The sequence below is a fragment of the Argiope bruennichi genome, chromosome X2 (genome assembly GCF_947563725.1).
Source record: "Argiope bruennichi chromosome X2, qqArgBrue1.1, whole genome shotgun sequence".
Classification (NCBI taxonomy): domain Eukaryota; kingdom Metazoa; phylum Arthropoda; class Arachnida; order Araneae; family Araneidae; genus Argiope; species Argiope bruennichi.
The window spans coordinates 137,245,006-137,266,198 of NC_079163.1; positions in this window are offsets into that span (position 1 = coordinate 137,245,006).

Here is a 21,193-nt window from a genome sequence, read left to right on the forward strand (position 1 = left end):
CATGTGCGTGAACTCGACTTCTAAAATTTCTCTTGAATATAGAAATATTTTGACATAAAATTTTATTTTAGTAGTATAAGATTTGGAAAAGTTCGTAGTAAGTGTGGGAATAAAGGATAAAAATATTTTTAAAAAATGTAAAAAAAAGAAAAGAAAAATATATTTAAAAAGTTCTCAAGTTCGAGACTCGAACTGAAGACCAGCAAAACTAGATATCTCGTGCTGCCGATCTGGCCACGGAGCTTCGTACCGGCAGCGCGTCTGAATGGTCTAAGACTCTCATTATGATTATCCACTAAAAGTTTTAACGTGGTGTCATTCTGGTCTAAAAGCACAATGTTTCGAATAGGAATGAATTCTGCGCATGTGCGTGAAATCGACTCCTAAAATTTCTCTTGAATATAGAAATATTTTGACATAAAAATTTATTTTAGTAGTATAAGATTTGGAAAAGTTCGTAGTAAGTGTGGGAATAAAGGATAAAAATATCTTAAAAAAATGTAAAAAAAAGAAAAGAAAAATATATTGAAAAAGTTCTCAGTTTCGAGACTCGAACTGAAGACCAGCAAAACTAGATGGATCGTGCTGCCGATCTGGCCACGAAGCTTCGTACCCGCAAGGCGTCTGAATGGTCTAAGACTCTTATTATGATTATCCACTAAAAAAATTAAAGTGGTGTCATTCTGGTCTAAAAGCACAATGTTTTGAATAGAAATGAATTCTGCGCATGTGCGTGAACTCGACTCCTAAAATTTCTCTTGAATATAGAAATATTTTGACATAAAATTTTATTTTAGTAGTATAAGATTTGGAAAAGTTCGTAGTAAGTGTGGGAATAAAGGATAAAAATATCTAAGAAAAATGTAAAAAAAAGAAAAGAAAAATATATTTAGAAAGTTCTCAGTTTCGAGACTCGAACTGAAGACCAGCAAAACTAGATGGCTCGTGCTGCCGATCTGGCCACGAAGCTTCGTACCTGCAGCGCATCTGAATGGTCTAAGACTCTCATTATGATTATCAACTAAAAGTTTTAACGTGGTGTCATTCTGGTCTAAAAGCACAATGTTTTGAATAGGAATGAATTCTGCGCATGTGCGTGAACTCGACTCATAAAATTTCTCTTCAATATAGAAATATTTTGAATTAAAATTTTATTTTAGTAGTATAAGATTTGGAAAAGTTCGTAGTAAGTGTGGGAATAAAGGATAAAAATATCTAAGAAAAATGTAAAAAAAAGAAAAGAAAAATATATTTAAAAAGTTCTCAGTTTCGAGACTCGAACTGAAGACCAGCAAAACTAGATGGCTCCTGCTGCTGATCTGGCCACGAAGCGTCGTACCCGCAGCGCATCTGAATGGTCTAAGACTCTCATTATGATTATCAACTAAAAGTTTTAACGTGGTGTCATTCTGGTCTAAAAGCACAATGTTTTGAATAGAAATGAATTCTGCGCATGTGCGTGAACTCGACTCCTAAAATTTCTCTTGAATATAGAAATATTTTGACATAAAATTTTATTTTAGTAGTATAAGATTTGGAAAAGTTCGTAGTAAGTGTGGGAATAAAGGATAAAAATATTTTTAAAAAATGTAAAAAAAAGAAAAGAAAAATATATTTAAAAAGTTCTCAGTTTCGAGACTCGAACTGAAGACCAGCAAAACTAGATGGCTCGTGCTGCCGATCTGGCCACGAAGCTTCGTACCTGCAGCGCATCTGAATGGTCTAAGACTCTCATTATGATTATCAACTAAAAGTTTTAACGTGGTGTCATTCTGGTCTAAAAGCACAATGTTTTGAATAGGAATGAATTCTGCGCATGTGCGTGAACTCGAGTCCTAAAATTGCTCTTGAATATAGAAATATTTTGACATAAAATTTTATTTTAGTAGTATAAGATTTGGAAAAGTTCGTAGTAAGTGTGGGAATAAAGGATAAAAATATCTAAAAAAATGTAAAAAAAGAAAAGAAGAATATATTTAAAAAGTTCTCAGTTTCGAGACTCGAACTGAAGACCAGCAAAACTAGATGGCTCGTGCTGCCGATCTGGCCACGAAGCTTCGTAACTGCAGCCCGTCTGAATGGTCTAAGACTCTCATTATGATTATCCACTAAAAGTTTTAAAGTGGTGTCATTCTGGTCTAAAAGCACAATGTTTTGAATAGGAATGAATTCTGCGCATGTGCGTGAACTCGACTCCTAAAATTTCTCTTGAATATAGAAATATTTTGACATAAAATTTTATTTTAGTAGTATAAGATTTGGAAAAGTTCGTATTAAGTGTGGGAATAAAGGATAAAAATATCTAAAATAAAACTTAAAAAAAAAGAAAAGAAAAATATATTAAAAAGTTCTCAGTTTCGAGACTCGAACTGAAGACCAGCAAAACTAGATGTCTCGTGCTGCCGATCTGACTAAGAAGCTTCGTATCCGCAGCGCGTCTGAATGGTCTAAGACTCTCATTCTGATTATCCACTAAAAGTTTTAACGTGGTGTCATTCTGGTCTAAAAGCACAATGTTTTGAATAGGAAATTATTCTGCGCATGTGTGTGAACTCGACCCCTAAAGTTTCTCTTGAATATAGAAATATTTTGACATAAAATTTTATTTTAGTAGTATAAGATTTGGAAAAGTTCGTAGTAAGTGTTGGAATAAAGGATAAAAATATCTAAAAAAAATGTAAAAAAAAGAAAAGAAGAATATATTTAAAAAGTTCTGAATTTCGAGACTCGAACTGAAGACCAGCAAAAGTAGATGGCTCGTGCTGCCGATCTCTCCACGAAGCTTCATACCTGCAGCGCGTCTGAATGGTTTAAGACTCTCATTATGATTATCAACTAAAAGTTTTAACGTGGTGTCATTCTGGTCTAAAAGCACAATGTTTTGAATAGGAATGAATTCTGCGCATGTGCGTGAACTCGACTCATAAAATTTCTCTTCAATATAGAAATATTTTGAATTAAAATTTTATTTTAGTAGTATAAGATTTGGAAAAGTTCGTAGTAAGTGTGGGAATAAAGGATAAAAATATCTAAGAAAAATGTAAAAAAAAGAAAAGAAAAATATATTTAAAAAGTTCTCAGTTTCGAGACTCGAACTGAAGACCAGCAAAACTAGATGGCTCCTGCTGCTGATCTGGCCACGAAGCGTCGTACCCGCAGCGCATCTGAATGGTCTAAGACTCTCATTATGATTATCAACTAAAAGTTTTAACGTGGTGTCATTCTGGTCTAAAAGCACAATGTTTTGAATAGAAATGAATTCTGCGCATGTGCGTGAACTCGACTCCTAAAATTTCTCTTGAATATAGAAATATTTTGACATAAAATTTTATTTTAGTAGTATAAGATTTGGAAAAGTTCGTAGTAAGTGTGGGAATAAAGGATAAAAATATTTTTAAAAAATGTAAAAAAAAGAAAAGAAAAATATATTTAAAAAGTTCTCAGTTTCGAGACTCGAACTGAAGACCAGCAAAACTAGATGGCTCGTGCTGCCGATCTTGCCACGAAGCTTCGTACCTGCAGCGCATCTGAATGGTCTAAGACTCTCATTATGATTATCAACTAAAAGTTTTAACGTTGTGTCATTCTGGTCTAAAAGCACAATGTTTTGAATAGGAATGAATTCTGCGCATGTGCGTGAACTCGAGTCCTAAAATTGCTCTTGAATATAGAAATATTTTGACATAAAATTTTATTTTAGTAGTATAAGATTTGGAAAAGTTCGTAGTAAGTGTGGGAATAAAGGATAAAAATATCTAAAAAAATGTAAAAAAAGAAAAGAAGAATATATTTAAAAAGTTCTCAGTTTCGAGACTCGAACTGAAGACCAGCAAAACTAGATGGCTCGTGCTGCCGATCTGGCCACGAAGCTTCGTAACTGCAGCCCGTCTGAATGGTCTAAGACTCTCATTATGATTATCCACTAAAAGTTTTAAAGTGGTGTCATTCTGGTCTAAAAGCACAATGTTTTGAATAGGAATGAATTCTGCGCATGTGCGTGAACTCGACTCCTAAAATTTCTCTTGAATATAGAAATATTTTGACATAAAATTTTATTTTAGTAGTATAAGATTTGGAAAAGTTCGTATTAAGTGTGGGAATAAAGGATAAAAATATCTAAAATAAAACTTAAAAAAAAAGAAAAGAAAAATATATTAAAAAGTTCTCAGTTTCGAGACTCGAACTGAAGACCAGCAAAACTAGATGTCTCGTGCTGCCGATCTGACTAAGAAGCTTCGTATCCGCAGCGCGTCTGAATGGTCTAAGACTCTCATTCTGATTATCCACTAAAAGTTTTAACGTGGTGTCATTCTGGTCTAAAAGCACAATGTTTTGAATAGGAAATTATTCTGCGCATGTGTGTGAACTCGACCCCTAAAGTTTCTCTTGAATATAGAAATATTTTGACATAAAATTTTATTTTAGTAGTATAAGATTTGGAAAAGTTCGTAGTAAGTGTTGGAATAAAGGATAAAAATATCTAAAAAAAATGTAAAAAAAAGAAAAGAAGAATATATTTAAAAAGTTCTGAATTTCGAGACTCGAACTGAAGACCAGCAAAAGTAGATGGCTCGTGCTGCCGATCTCTCCACGAAGCTTCATACCTGCAGCGCGTCTGAATGGTTTAAGACTCTCATTATGATTAACCACTAAAAGTTTTAAAGTGGTGTCATTCTTGTCCAAAAGCACAATGTTTTGAATAGGAATGAATTCTGCGCATGTGCGTGAACTAGACTCCTAAAATTTCTCTTGAATATAGAAATATTTTGACATAAAATTTTATTTTACTAGTATAAGATTTGGAAAAGTTCGTAGTAAGTGTGGGAATAAAGGATAAAAATATCTAAAAAAAATGTAAAAAAAAAAGAAAAATATATTTAAAAAGTTCTCAGTTACGAGACTCGAACTGAAGACCAGCAAAACAAGATGGCTCGTGCTGCCGATCTGGCCACGAAGCTTCGTACCTACAGCGCGTCTGAATTGTCTAAGACTCTCATTATGATTATCCACTAAAAGTTTTAACGTGGTGTCATTCTGGTCTAAAAGCACAATGTTTTGAATAGGAATGAATTCTGCGCATGTGCGTGAACTCGAGTCCTAAAATTTCTCTTGAATATAGAAATATTTTGACATAAAATTTTATTTTAGTAGTATAAGATTTGGAAAAGTTCGTAGTAAGTGTGGGAATAAAGGATAAAAATATCTAAGAAAAATGTAAAAAAAAGAAAAGAAAAATATATTTAAAAAGTTCTCAGTTTCGAGACTCGAACTGAAGACCAGCAAAACTAGATGGCTCGTGCTGCCGATCTGGCCACGAAGCTTCGTACCCGCAGCGCGTCTGAATGGTCTAAGACTCTCATTATGATCATGACATTTTCTATTTCGGTATGCCTTTCTTCTGTGCGATTTTTCAATGTAATATATAATTCTTTAAATAGTGATGTGTGCTGTTCTTTCAGTGACTGCAACATGAAATTTATTGTTGCATTAGCTGTTATTAGAATCTCTTCGACATAATGCCTCAATAGTCAGTTTTATTGGAAATAGAGCTGATATAGTTCTGGATATTAAGTCGAATTCACTATCTGAAAAATTAATTTACCGGTTTAAGTCGATTATTGCTTTTTGGATTGGATTTCTCAGTTTCAAAAATCGTTCCATCATTAGGAGTAAACTGTTGTTTTAGAATCTAATATTAACATATATTCTGTTTTATTTTCAGTTAGTATATATTTTAGTAATATATCCTTTTTATAGGGGAACGTTTAAATATTTTAACAACTTTATAAATTATAATTTATAGGAACTTTATAAATTATAGCAAGCAATTCTTGATAGGTTCATATTTCATCCTCATTAGCAATATCTTCTTCAACAATTACATTGTCATTATCTTCATTGTCAATATCACTCTCACTCTTACTCTTTTCTAAGTTGGGTTCCGAAGTTTCTATATCCGCAGTATTTGGATTCTTCTGTTCTTTATATTTTTGGTATAATACATCTATTACTCCTAATTGAATTCCATGTGCATAGCACAACTGCTGATTTGCACCAATCCATTTTCCAACTTTTTTCATAATTGTTGCTCCATCAGTCGTTATGGATACAACATCTTCTTTCAAGGATAATCCATGTTTCGCTCATTTAGATTTAAGCAATTAACTTAGCCATTAATTAGCTAATTAATTTCGCCCGTTATGGAGACATAAAAACAAAAACGTATACTATATTGCTATGTTCGCGATACCGGAATATATATTGGAAACAATTTTAAAAATTTCTAGTAAATACCGAAAAACCGGTATTTAAACTTGTGAATACCGGTATTACAAAATTGTACAAATGGCTCAAAATACCGGTATTCGGTATCCCGGTATACCGGTATTGCAATCCCTAACCACAATGTTTTGAATAGGAATGAATTCTGCGCATGTGCGTGAACTCGACTCCTAAAATTTCTCTTGAATATAGAAATATTTTGACATAAAATTTTATTTTAGTAGTATAAGATTTGGAAAAGTTCGTAGTAAGTGTGGGAATAAAGAATAAAAATATCTAAGAAAAATGTAAAAAAAAAAGAAAAGAAAAATATATTTAAAAAGTTCTCAGTTTCGAGACTCGAACAGAAGACCAGCAAAACTAGATGGCTCGTGCTGCCGATCTGGCCACGAAGCTTCGTACCCGCAGCGCGTCTGAATGGTCTAAGACTCTCATTATGATTATCCACTAAAAGTTTTAACGTGGTGTCATTCTGGTCTAAAAGCACAATGTTTTGAATAGGAATGAATTCTGCGCATGTGCGTGAACTCGACTTCTAAAATTTCTCTTGAATATAGAAATATTTTGACATAAAATTTTATTTTAGTAGTATAAGATTTGGAAAAGTTCGTAGTAAGTGTGGGAATAAAGGATAAAAATATCTAAGAAAAATGTAAAAAAAAGAAAAGAAAAATATATTTAAAAAGTTCTCAGTTTCGAGACTCGAACTGAAGACCAGCAAAACTAGATAGCTCGTGCTGCCGATCTGGCCACGAAGCTTCGTACCTGCAGCGCATCTGAATGGTCTAAGACTCTCATTATGATTATCAACTAAAAGTTTTAACGTGGTGTCATTCTGGTCTAAAAGCACAATGTTTTGAATAGGAATGAATTCTGCGCATGTGCGTGAACTCGACTCATAAAATTTCTCTTCAATATAGAAATATTTTGACATAAAATTTTATTTTAGTAGTATAAGATTTGGAAAAGTTCGTAGTAAGTGTGGGAATAAAGGATAAAAATATTTTTAAAAAATGTAAAAAAAAGAAAAGAAAAATATATTTAAAAAGTTCTCAGTTTCGAGACTCGAACAGAAGACCAGCAAAACTAGATGGCTCGTGCTGCCGATCTTTTCACGAAGCTTCGTACCCGCAGCGCGTCTGAATGGTCTAAGACTCTCATTATGATTATCCACTAAAAAAATTAACGTGGTGTCATTCTGGTCTAAAAGCACAATGTTTTGAATAGAAATGAATTCTGCGCATGTGCGTGAACTCGACTCCTAAAATTTCTCTTGAATATAGAAATATTTTGACATAAAATTTTATTTTAGTAGTATAAGATTTGGAAAAGTTCGTAGTAAGTGTGGGAATAAAGGATAAAAATATCTAAGAAAAATGTAAAAAAAAGAAAAGAAAAATATATTGAAAAAGTTCTCAGTTTCGAGACTCGAACTGAAGACCAGCAAAACTAGATGGCTCGAGCTGCCGATCTGGCCACGAAGCTTCGTACCAGCAGCGCGTCTGAATGGTCTAAGACTCTCATTATGATTATCCACTAAAAGTTTTAACGTGGTGTCATTCTGGTCTAAAAGCACAATGTTTCGAATAGGAATGAATTCTGCGCATGTGCGTGAACTCGACTCCTAAAATTTCTCTTGAATATAGAAATATTTTGGCATAAAATTTTATTTTAGTAGTATAAGATTTGTAAAAGTTCGTAGTAAGTGTGGGAATAAAGGATAAAAATATCTAAGAAAAATGTAAAAAAAAGAAAAGAAAAATATATTTAAAAAGTTCTCAGTTTCGAAACTCGAACTGAAGACCAGCAAAACTAAATGGCTCGTGCTGCCGATCTGGCCACGAAGCTTCATACCTGCAGCGCATCTGAATGGTCTAAGACTCTCATTATGATTATCAACTAAAAGTTTTAACGTGGTGTCATTCTGGTCTAAAAGCACAATGTTTTGAATAGGAATGAATTCTGCGCATGTGCGTGAACTCGACTCATAAAATTTCTCTTCAATATAGAAATATTTTGGCATAAAATTTTATTTTAGTAGTATAAAATTTGGAAAAGTTCGTAGTAAGTGTGGGAATAAAGGATAAAAATATCTTTAAAAAATGTAAAAAAAAGAAAAGAAAAATATATTGAAAAAGTTCTCAGTTTCGAGACTCGAACTGAAGACCAGAAAAACTAGATAACTCGTGCTGCCGATCTGGCCACGAAGCTTCGTACCCGCAACGCGTCTGAATGGTCTAAGACTCTCATTATGATTATCCACTAAAAAAATTAACGTGGTGTCATTCTGGTCTAAAAGCACAATGTTTTGAATAGAAATGAATTCTGCGCATGTGCGTGAACTCGACTCCTAAAATTTCTCTTGAATATAGAAATATTTTGACATAAAATTTTATTTTAGTAGTATAAGATTTGGAAAAGTTCGTAGTAAGTGTGGGAATAAAGGATAAAAATATCTAAGAAAAATGTAAAAAAAAGAAAAGAAAAATATATTGAAAAAGTTCTCAGTTTCGAGACTCGAACTGAAGACCAGCAAAACTAGATGGCTCGAGCTGCCGATCTGGCCACGAAGCTTCGTACCAGCAGCGCGTCTGAATGGTCTAAGACTCTCATTATGATTATCCACTAAAAGTTTTAACGTGGTGTCATTCTGGTCTAAAAGCACAATGTTTTGAATAGGAATGAATTCTGCGCATGTGCGTGAACTCGACTCCTAAAATTTCTCTTGAATATAGAAATATTTTGGCATAAAATTTTATTTTAGTAGTATAAGATTTGTAAAAGTTCGTAGTAAGTGTGGGAATAAAGGATAAAAATATCTAAGAAAAATGTAAAAAAAAGAAAAGAAAAATATATTTAAAAAGTTCTCAGTTTCGAAACTCGAACTGAAGACCAGCAAAACTAAATGGCTCGTGCTGCCGATCTGGCCACGAAGCTTCATACCTGCAGCGCATCTGAATGGTCTAAGACTCTCATTATGATTATCAACTAAAAGTTTTAACGTGGTGTCATTCTGGTCTAAAAGCACAATGTTTTGAATAGGAATGAATTCTGCGCATGTGCGTGAACTCGACTCATAAAATTTCTCTTCAATATAGAAATATTTTGACATAAAATTTTATTTTAGTAGTATAAAATTTGGAAAAGTTCGTAGTAAGTGTGGGAATAAAGGATAAAAATATCTTTAAAAAATGTAAAAAAAAGAAAAGAAAAATATATTGAAAAAGTTCTCAGTTTCGAGACTCGAACTGAAGACCAGAAAAACTAGATAACTCGTGCTGCCGATCTGGCCACGAAGCTTCGTACCCGCAACGCGTCTGAATGGTCTAAGACTCTCATTATGATTATCCACTAAAAAAATTAACGTGGTGTCATTCTGGTCTAAAAGCACAATGTTTTGAATAGAAATGAATTCTGCGCATGTGCGTGAACTCGACTCCTAAAATTTCTCTTCAATATAGAAATATTTTGACATAAAATTTTATTTTAGTAGTATAAGTTTTGGAAAAGTTCTTAGTAAGTGTGGGAATAAAGGATAAAAATATCTTAAAAAAATGTAAAAAAAAGAAAAGAAAAATATATTGAAAATTTTCTCAGTTTCGTGACTCGAACTGAAGACCAGCAAAACTAGATGGCTCGTGCTGCCGATCTGGCCACGAAGCTTCATACCCGCAGCGCGTCTGAATGGTCTAACACTCTCATTATGATTATCTACTAAAAGTTTTTACGTGTTGTCATTCTGGTCTAAAAGCACAATGTTTTGAATAGGAATGAATTCTGCGCATGTGCGTGAACTCGACTCCTAAAATTTCTGTTGAATATAGAAATATTTTGACATAAAATTTTATTTTAGTAGTATAAGATTTGGAAAAGTTCTTAGTAAGTGTGGGAATAAAGGATAAAAATATCTAAAAAAAATGTAAAAAAAGAAAAGAAAAATATATTGAAAAAGTTCTCAGTTTCGAGACTCAAACTGAAGACCAGCAAATCTAGATGGCTCGTACTGCCGATCTGGCCACGAAGCTTCGTACCCGCATCGCGTGTGAATGGTCTAAGACTCTCATTATGATTATCCACTAAAAGTTTTAACGTGTTGTCATTCTTGTCCAAAAACACAATGTTTTGAATAGGAATGAATTCTGCGAATGTGCGTGAACTCGACTCCTAAAATTTCTCTTGAATATAGAAATATTTTGACATAAAATTTTATTTTACTAGTATAAGATTTGGAAAAGTTCGTAGTAAGTGTGGGAATAAAGGATAAAAATATCTAAAAAAAATGTAAAAAAAAAAAAAAAGAAAAATATATTTAAAAAGTTCTCAGTTACGAGACTCGAACTGAAGACCAGCAAAACAAGATGGCTCGTGCTGCCGATCTGGCCACGAAGCTTCGTACCTGCAGCGCGTCTGAATTGTCTAAGACTCTCATTATGATTATCCACTAAAAGTTTTAACGTGGTGTCATTCTGGTCTAAAAGCACAATGTTTTGAATAGGAATGAATTCTGCGCATGTGCGTGAACTCGAGTCCTAAAATTGCTCTTGAATATAGAAATATTTTGACATAAAATTTTATTTTAGTAGTATAAGATTTGGAAAAGTTCGTAGTAAGTGTGGGAATAAAGGATAAAAATATCTAAAAAAATGTAAAAAAAGAAAAGAAGAATATATTTAAAAAGTTCTCAGTTTCGAGACTCGAACTGAAGACCAGCAAAACTAGATGGCTCGTGCTGCCGATCTGGCCACGAAGCTTCGTAACTGCAGCCCGTCTGAATGGTCTAAGACTCTCATTATGATTATCCACTAAAAGTTTTAACGTGGTGTCATTCTGGTCTAAAAGCACAATGTTTTGAATAGGAATGAATTCTGCGCATGTGCGTGAACTCGACTCCTAAAATTTCTCTTGAATATAGAAATATTTTGACATAAAATTTTATTTTAGTAGTATAAGATTTGGAAAAGTTCGTATTAAGTGTGGGAATAAAGGATAAAAATATCTAAAATAAAACTTAAAAAAAAGAAAAGAAAAATATATTAAAAAGTTCTCAGTTTCGAGACTCGAACTGAAGACCAGCAAAACTAGATGTCTCGTGCTGCCGATCTGACCAAGAAGCTTCGTATCCGCAGCGCGTCTGAATGGTCTAAGACTCTCATTCTGATTATCCACTAAAAGTTTTAACGTGGTGTCATTCTGGTCTAAAAGCACATTGTTTTGAATAGGAAATTATTCTGCGCATGTGTGTGAACTCGACCCCTAAAGTTTCTCTTGAATATAGAAATATTTTGACATAAAATTTTATTTTAGTAGTATAAGATTTGGAAAAGTTCGTAGTAAGTGTTGGAATAAAGGATAAAAATATCTAAAAAAAATGTAAAAAAAAGAAAAGAAGAATATATTTAAAAAGTTCTCAATTTCGAGACTCGAACTGAAGACCAGCAAAAGTAGATGGCTCGTACTACCGATCTCTCCACGAAGCTTCATACCTGCAGCGCGTCTGAATGGTTTAAGACTCTCATTATGATTAACCACTAAAAGTTTTAACGTGGTGTCATTCTTGTCCAAAAGCACAATGTTTTGAATAGGAATGAATTCTGCGCACGTGCGTGAACTCGACTCCTAAAATTTCTCTTGAATATAGAAATATTTTGACATAAAATTTTATTTTAGTAGTATAGGATTTGGAAAAGTTCGTAGTAAGTGTGGGAATAAAGGATAAAAATATTTTTAAAAAATGTAAAAAAAAGAAAAGAAAAATATATTTAAAAAGTTCTCAGTTTCGAGACTCGAACAGAAGACCAGCAAAACTAAATGGCTCGTGCTGCCGATCTGGCCACGAAGCTTCATACCTGCAGCGCATCTGAATGGTCTAAGACTCTCATTATGATTATCAACTAAAAGTTTTAACGTGGTGTCATTCTGGTCTAAAAGCACAATGTTTTGAATAGGAATGAATTCTGCGCATGTGCGTGAACTCGACTCATAAAATTTCTCTTCAATATAGAAATATTTTGGCATAAAATTTTATTTTAGTAGTATAAGATTTGTAAAAGTTCGTAGTAAGTGTGGGAATAAAGGATAAAAATATCTAAGAAAAATGTAAAAAAAAGAAAAGAAAAATATATTTAAAAAGTTCTCAGTTTCGAAACTCGAACTGAAGACCAGCAAAACTAAATGGCTCGTGCTGCCGATCTGGCCACGAAGCTTCATACCTGCAGCGCATCTGAATGGTCTAAGACTCTCATTATGATTATCAACTAAAAGTTTTAACGTGGTGTCATTCTGGTCTAAAAGCACAATGTTTTGAATAGGAATGAATTCTGCGCATGTGCGTGAACTCGACTCATAAAATTTCTCTTCAATATAGAAATATTTTGACATAAAATTTTATTTTAGTAGTATAAGATTTGGAAAAGTTCGTAGTAAGTGTGGGAATAAAGGATAAAAATATTTTTAAAAAATGTAAAAAAAAGAAAAGAAAATATATTTAAAAAGTTCTCAGTTTCGAGACTCGAACAGAAGACAAGCAAAACTATATGGCTCGTGCTGCCGATCTGGCCACGAAGCTTCGTACCGGCATCGCGTCTGAATGGTCTAAGACTCTCATTATGATTATCCACTAAAAGTTTTAACGTGGTGTCATTCTGGTCTAAAAGCACAATGTTTCGAATAGGAATGAATTCTGCGCATGTGCGTGAACTCGACTCCTAAAATTTCTCTTGAATATAGAAATATTTTGACATAAAATTTTATTTTAGTAGTATAAAATTTGGAAAAGTTCGTAGTAAGTGTGGGAATAAAGGATAAAAATATCTTTAAAAAATGTAAAAAAAAGAAAAGAAAAATATATTGAAAAAGTTCTCAGTTTCGAGACTCGAACTGAAGACCAGAAAAACTAGATAACTCGTGCTGCCGATCTGGCCACGAAGCTTCGTACCCGCAGCGCGTCTGAATGGTCTAAGACTCTCATTATGATTATCCACTAAAAAAATTAACGTGGTGTCATTCTGGTCTAAAAGCACAATGTTTTGAATAGAAATGAATTCTGCGCATGTGCGTGAACTCGACTCCTAAAATTTCTCTTGAATATAGAAATATTTTGACATAAAATTTTATTTTAGCAGTATAAGATTTGGAAAAGTTCGTAGTAAGTGTGGGAATAAAGGATAAAAATATCTAAGAAAAATGTAAAAAAAAGAAAAGAAAAATATATTTAAAAATTCTCAGTTTCGAGACTCGAACTGAAGACCAGCAAAACTAGATGGCTCGTGCTGCCGATCTGGCCACGAAGCTTCGTACCTGCAGCGCATCTGAATGGTCTAAGACTCTCATTATGATTATCAACTAAAAGTTTTAACGTGGTGTCATTCTGGTCTAAAAGCACAATGTTTTGAATAGGAATGAATTCTGCGCATGTGCGTGAACTCGACTCATAAAATTTCTCTTCAATATAGAAATATTTTGACATAAAATTTTATTTTAGTAGTATAAGTTTTGGAAAAGTTCTTAGTAAGTGTGGGAATAAAGGATAAAAATATCTTAAAAAAATGTAAAAAAAAGAAAAGAAAAATATATTGAAAAAGTTCTCAGTTTCGTGACTCGAACTGAAGACCAGCAAAACTAGATATCTCGTGCTGCCGATCTGGCCACGAAGCTTCATACCCGCAGCGCGTCTGAATGGTCTAACACTCTCATTATGATTATCTAATAAAAGTTTTTACGTGTTGTCATTCTGGTCTAAAAGCACAATGTTTTGAATAGGAATGAATTCTGCGCATGTGCGTGAACTCGACTCCTAAAATTTCTGTTGAATATAGAAATATTTTGACATAAAATTTTATTTTAGTAGTATAAGATTTGGAAAAGTTCTTAGTAAGTGTGGGAATAAAGGATAAAAATATCTTTAAAAAATGTAAAAAAAAAATAAAAGAAAAATATATTGAAAAAGTTCTCAGTTTCGAGACTCGAACTGAAGACCAGCAAAACTAGATGGCTCGTGCTGCCGATCTTTTCACGAAGCTTCGTACCCGCAACGCGTCTGAATGGTCTAAGACTCTCATTATGATTATCCACTAAAAAAATTAACGTGGTGTCATTCTGGTCTAAAAGCACAATGTTTTGAATAGATATGAATTCTGCGCATGTGCGTGAACTCGACTCATAAAATTTCTCTTCAATATAGAAATATTTTGACATAAAATTTTATTTTAGTAGTATAAGATTTGGAAAAGTTCGTAGTAAGTGTGGGAATAAAGGATAAAAATATCTAAGAAAAATGTAAAAAAAAGAAAAGAAAAATATATTTAAAAAGTTCTCAGTTTCGAGACTCGAACTGAAGACCATCAAAACTAGATGGCTCCTGCTGCCGATATGGCCACGAAGCGTCGTACCCGCAGCGCGTCTGAATGGTCTAAGACTCTCATTATGATTATCCACTAAAAGTTTTAACGTGGTGTCATTCTGGTCTAAAAGCACAATGTTTTGAATACGACTGAATTCAACGCATGTGCATGAACTCGACTCCTAAAATTTCTGTTGAATATAGAAATATTTTGACATAAAATTTTATTTTAGTAGTATAAGATTTGGAAAAGTTCGTAGTAAGTGTGGGAATAAAGGATAAAAATATCTAAAAAAAAATGTAAAAAAAAGAAAAGAAAAATATATTGAAAAAGTTCTCAGTTTCGAGACTTGAACTGGAGACCAGCAAAACTAGATGGCTCGTGCTGCCGATCTATCCACGAAGCTTCGTACCCGCAGCGCGTCTGAAGGGTCTAAGACTCTCATTATGATTATCCACTAAAAGTTTTAACGTGGTGTCATTCTGGTCTAAAAGCACAATGTTTTGAATAGGAATGAATTCTGCGCATGTGCGTGATCACGACTCCTAAATTTTCTCTTGAATATAGAAATATTTTGACATAAAATTTTATTTTAGTAGTATAAGATTTGGAAAAGTTCGTAGTAAGTGTGGGAATAAAGGATAAAAATATCTAAAAAAAATGTAAAAAAAGAAAAGAAAAATATATTGAAAAAGTTCTCAGTTTCGAGACTCGAACTGAAGACCAGCAAAACTAGATGGCTCGTGCTGCCGATCTGGCCACGAAGCTTCGTACCCGCAGCGCGTCTGAATGGTCTAAGACTCTCATTATGATTATCCACTAAAAGTTTTAACGTGGTGTCATTCTGGTCTAAAAGCACAATGTTTTGAATAGGAATGAATTCTGCGCATGTGCGTGATCACGACTCCTAAAATTTCTCTTGAATATAGAAATATTTTGACATAAAATTTTATTTTAGTAGTATAAGATTTGGAAAAGTTCGTAGTAAGTGTGGGAATAAAGGATAAAAATATCTAAGAAAAATGTAAAAAAAAGAAAAGAAAAATATATTGGAAAAAGTTCTCAGTTTCGAGACTCGAACTGAAGACCAGCAAAACTAGATGGCTCGTGCTGCCGATCTGGCCACGAAGCTTCGTACCCGCAGCGCGTCTGAATGGTCTAAGACTCTCATTATGATTATCTACTAAAAGTGTTAACGTGGTGTCATTCTGGTCTAAAAGCACAATTTTTTGAATAGGAATGAATTCTGCACATGTGCGTGAAATCGACTCCTAAAATTTCTCTTGAATATAGAAATATTTCGACATAAAATTTTATTTTAGTAGTATAAGATTTGGAAAAGTTCGTAGTAAGTGTGGGAATAAAGGATAAAAATATCTAAAAAAAATTTTAAAAAAAAGAAAAGAAAATTATATTTAAAAAGTTCTCAGTTTCGAGACTCGAACTGAAGACCATCAAAACTAGATGGCTCCTGCTGCCAATCTGGAAACAAAGCTTCATACCCGCAGCGCGTCTGAATGGTCTAAGACTCTCATTATGATTATCCACTAAAAGTTTTAACGTGGTGTCATTCTGGTCTAAAAGCACAATGTTTTGAATACGACTGAATTCTGCGCATGTGCATGAACTCGACTCCTAAAATTTCTGTTGAATATAGAAATATTTTGACATAAAATTTTATTTTAGTAGTATAAGATTTGTAAAAGTTCGTAGTAAGTGTGGGAATAAAGGATAAAAATATCTAAGAAAAATGTAAAAAAAAGAAAAGAAAATATATTTAAAAAGTTCTCAGTTTCGAGACTCGAACAGAAGACAAGCAAAACTATATGGCTCGTGCTGCCGATCTGGCCACGAAGCTTCGTACCGGCATCGCGTCTGAATGGTCTAAGACTCTCATTATGATTATCCACTAAAAGTTTTAACGTGGTGTCATTCTGGTCTAAAAGCACAATGTTTCGAATAGGAATGAATTCTGCGCATGTGCGTGAACTCGACTCCTAAAATTTCTCTTGAATATAGAAATATTTTGACATAAAATTTTATTTTAGTAGTATAAAATTTGGAAAAGTTTGTAGTAAGTGTGGGAATAAAGGATAAAAATATCTTTAAAAAATGTAAAAAAAAGAAAAGAAAAATATATTGAAAAAGTTCTCAGTTTCGTGACTCGAACTGAAGACCAGCAAAACTAGATATCTCGTGCTGCCGATCTGGCCACGAAGCTTCATACCCGCAGCGCGTCTGAATGGTCTAACACTCTCATTATGATTATCTAATAAAAGTTTTTACGTGTTGTCATTCTGGTCTAAAAGCACAATGTTTTGAATAGGAATGAATTCTGCGCATGTGCGTGAACTCGACTCCTAAAATTTCTGTTGAATATAGAAATATTTTGACATAAAATTTTATTTTAGTAGTATAAGATTTGGAAAAGTTCTTAGTAAGTGTGGGAATAAAGGATAAAAATATCTTTAAAAAATGTAAAAAAAAAATAAAAGAAAAATATATTGAAAAAGTTCTCAGTTTCGAGACTCGAACTGAAGACCAGCAAAACTAGATGGCTCGTGCTGCCGATCTTTTCACGAAGCTTCGTACCCGCAACGCGTCTGAATGGTCTAAGACTCTCATTATGATTATCCACTAAAAAAATTAACGTGGTGTCATTCTGGTCTAAAAGCACAATGTTTTGAATAGATATGAATTCTGCGCATGTGCGTGAACTCGACTCATAAAATTTCTCTTCAATATAGAAATATTTTGACATAAAATTTTATTTTAGTAGTATAAGATTTGGAAAAGTTCGTAGTAAGTGTGGGAATAAAGGATAAAAATATCTAAGAAAAATGTAAAAAAAAGAAAAGAAAAATATATTTAAAAAGTTCTCAGTTTCGAGACTCGAACTGAAGACCATCAAAACTAGATGGCTCCTGCTGCCGATATGGCCACGAAGCGTCGTACCCGCAGCGCGTCTGAATGGTCTAAGACTCTCATTATGATTATCCACTAAAAGTTTTAACGTGGTGTCATTCTGGTCTAAAAGCACAATGTTTTGAATACGACTGAATTCAACGCATGTGCATGAACTCGACTCCTAAAATTTCTGTTGAATATAGAAATATTTTGACATAAAATTTTATTTTAGTAGTATAAGATTTGGAAAAGTTCGTAGTAAGTGTGGGAATAAAGGATAAAAATATCTAAAAAAAATGTAAAAAAAGAAAAGAAAAATATATTGAAAAAGTTCTCAGTTTCGAGACTCGAACTGAAGACCAGCAAAACTAGATGGCTCGTGCTGCCGATCTGGCCACGAAGCTTCGTACCCGCAGCGCGTCTGAATGGTCTAAGACTCTCATTATGATTATCCACTAAAAGTTTTAACGTGGTGTCATTCTGGTCTAAAAGCACAATGTTTTGAATAGGAATGAATTCTGCGCATGTGCGTGATCACGACTCCTAAAATTTCTCTTGAATATAGAAATATTTTGACATAAAATTTTATTTTAGTAGTATAAGATTTGGAAAAGTTCGTAGTAAGTGTGGGAATAAAGGATAAAAATATCTAAGAAAAATGTAAAAAAAAGAAAAGAAAAATATATTGGAAAAAGTTCTCAGTTTCGAGACTCGAACTGAAGACCAGCAAAACTAGATGGCTCGTGCTGCCGATCTGGCCACGAAGCTTCGTACCCGCAGCGCGTCTGAATGGTCTAAGACTCTCATTATGATTATCTACTAAAAGTGTTAACGTGGTGTCATTCTGGTCTAAAAGCACAATTTTTTGAATAGGAATGAATTCTGCACATGTGCGTGAAATCGACTCCTAAAATTTCTCTTGAATATAGAAATATTTCGACATAAAATTTTATTTTAGTAGTATAAGATTTGGAAAAGTTCGTAGTAAGTGTGGGAATAAAGGATAAAAATATCTAAAAAAAATTTTAAAAAAAAGAAAAGAAAATTATATTTAAAAAGTTCTCAGTTTCGAGACTCGAACTGAAGACCATCAAAACTAGATGGCTCCTGCTGCCAATCTGGAAACAAAGCTTCATACCCGCAGCGCGTCTGAATGGTCTAAGACTCTCATTATGATTATCCACTAAAAGTTTTAACGTGGTGTCATTCTGGTCTAAAAGCACAATGTTTTGAATACGACTGAATTCTGCGCATGTGCATGAACTCGACTCCTAAAATTTCTGTTGAATATAGAAATATTTTGACATAAAATTTTATTTTAGTAGTATAAGATTTGTAAAAGTTCGTAGTAAGTGTGGGAATAAAGGATAAAAATATCTAAGAAAAATGTAAAAAAAAGAAAAGAAAATATATTTAAAAAGTTCTCAGTTTCGAGACTCGAACAGAAGACAAGCAAAACTATATGGCTCGTGCTGCCGATCTGGCCACGAAGCTTCGTACCGGCATCGCGTCTGAATGGTCTAAGACTCTCATTATGATTATCCACTAAAAGTTTTAACGTGGTGTCATTCTGGTCTAAAAGCACAATGTTTCGAATAGGAATGAATTCTGCGCATGTGCGTGAACTCGACTCCTAAAATTTCTCTTGAATATAGAAATATTTTGACATAAAATTTTATTTTAGTAGTATAAAATTTGGAAAAGTTTGTAGTAAGTGTGGGAATAAAGGATAAAAATATCTTTAAAAAATGTAAAAAAAAGAAAAGAAAAATATATTGAAAAAGTTCTCAGTTTCGAGACTCGAACTGAAGACCAGAAAAACTAGATAACTCGTGCTGCCGATCTGGCCACGAAGCTTCGTACCCGAAACGCGTCTGAATGGTCTAAGACTCTCATTATGATTATCCATAAAAAAATTAACGTGGTGTCATTCTGGTCTAAAAGCACAATGTTTTGAATAGAAATGAATTCTGCGCATGTGCGTGAACTCGACTCCTAAAATTTCTCTTGAATATAGAAATATTTTGACATAAAATTTTATTTTAGCAGTATAAGATTTGGAAAAGTTCGTAGTAAGTGTGGGAATAAAGGATAAAAATATCTAAGAAAAATGTAAAAAAAAGAAAAGAAAAATATATTTAAAAATTCTCAGTTTCGAGACTCGAACTGAAGACCAGCAAAACTAGATGGCTCGTGCTGCCGATCTGGCCACGAAGCTTCGTACCTGCAGCGCATCTGAATGGTCTAAGACTCTCATTATGATTATCAACTAAAAGTTTTAACGTGGTGTCATTCTGGTCTAAAAGCACAATGTTTTGAATAGGAATGAATTCTGCGCATGTGCGTGAACTCGACTCATAAAATTTCTCTTCAATATAGAAATATTTTGACATAAAATTTTATTTTAGTAGTATAAGTTTTGGAAAAGTTCTTAGTAAGTGTGGGAATAAAGGATAAAAATATCTTAAAAAAATGTAAAAAAAAGAAAAGAAAAATATATTGAAAAAGTTCTCAGTTTCGTGACTCGAACTGAAGACCAGCAAAACTAGATGGCTCGTGCTGCCGATCTGGCCACGAAGCTTCATACCCGCAGCGCGTCTGAATGGTCTAACACTCTCATTATGATTATCTACTAAAAGTTTTTACGTGTTGTCATTCTGGTCTAAAAGCACAATGTTTTGAATAGGAATGAATTCTGCGCATGTGCGTGAACTCGACTCCTAAAATTTCTGTTGAATATAGAAATATTTTGACATAAAATTTTATTTTAGTAGTATAAGATTTGGAAAAGTTCTTAGTAAGTGTGGGAATAAAGGATAAAAATATCTTTAAAAAATGTAAAAAAAAAAGAAAAGAAAAATATATTGAAAAAGTTCTCAGTTTCGAGACTCGAACTGAAGACCAGCAAAACTAGATGGCTCGTGCTGCCGATCTGGCCACGAAGCTTCGTACCCGCAGCGCGTCTGAATGGTCTAAGACTCTCATTATGATTATCCACTAAAAGTTTTAACGTGGTGTCATTCTGGTCTAAAAGCACAATGTTTTGAATAGGAATGAATTCTGCGCATGTGCGTGATCACGACTCCTAAAATTTCTCTTGAATATAGAAATATTTTGACATAAAATTTTATTTTAGTAGTATAAGATTTGGAAAAGTTCGTAGTAAGTGTGGGAATAAAGGATAAAAATATCTAAGAAAAATGTAAAAAAAAGAAAAGAAAAATATATTGAAAAAGTTCTCAGTTTCGAGACTCGAACTGAAGACCAGCAAAACTAGATGGCTCGTGCTGCCGATCTGGCCACGAAGCTTCGTACCCGCAGCGCATCTGAATGGTCTAAGACTCTCATTATGATTATCTACTAAAAGTGTTAACGTGGTGTCATTCTGGTCTAAAAGCACAATTTTTTGAATAGGAATGAATTCTGCACATGTGCGTGAAATCGACTCCTAAAATTTCTCTTGAATATAGAAATATTTCGACATAAAATTTTATTTTAGTAGTATAAGATTTGGAAAAGTTCGTAGTAAGTGTGGGAATAAAGGATAAAAATATCTAAAAAAAATTTTAAAAAAAAGAAAAGAAAAATATATTTAAAAAGTTCTCAGTTTCGAGACTCGAACTGAAGACCATCAAAACTAGATGGCTCCTGCTGCCAATCTGGAA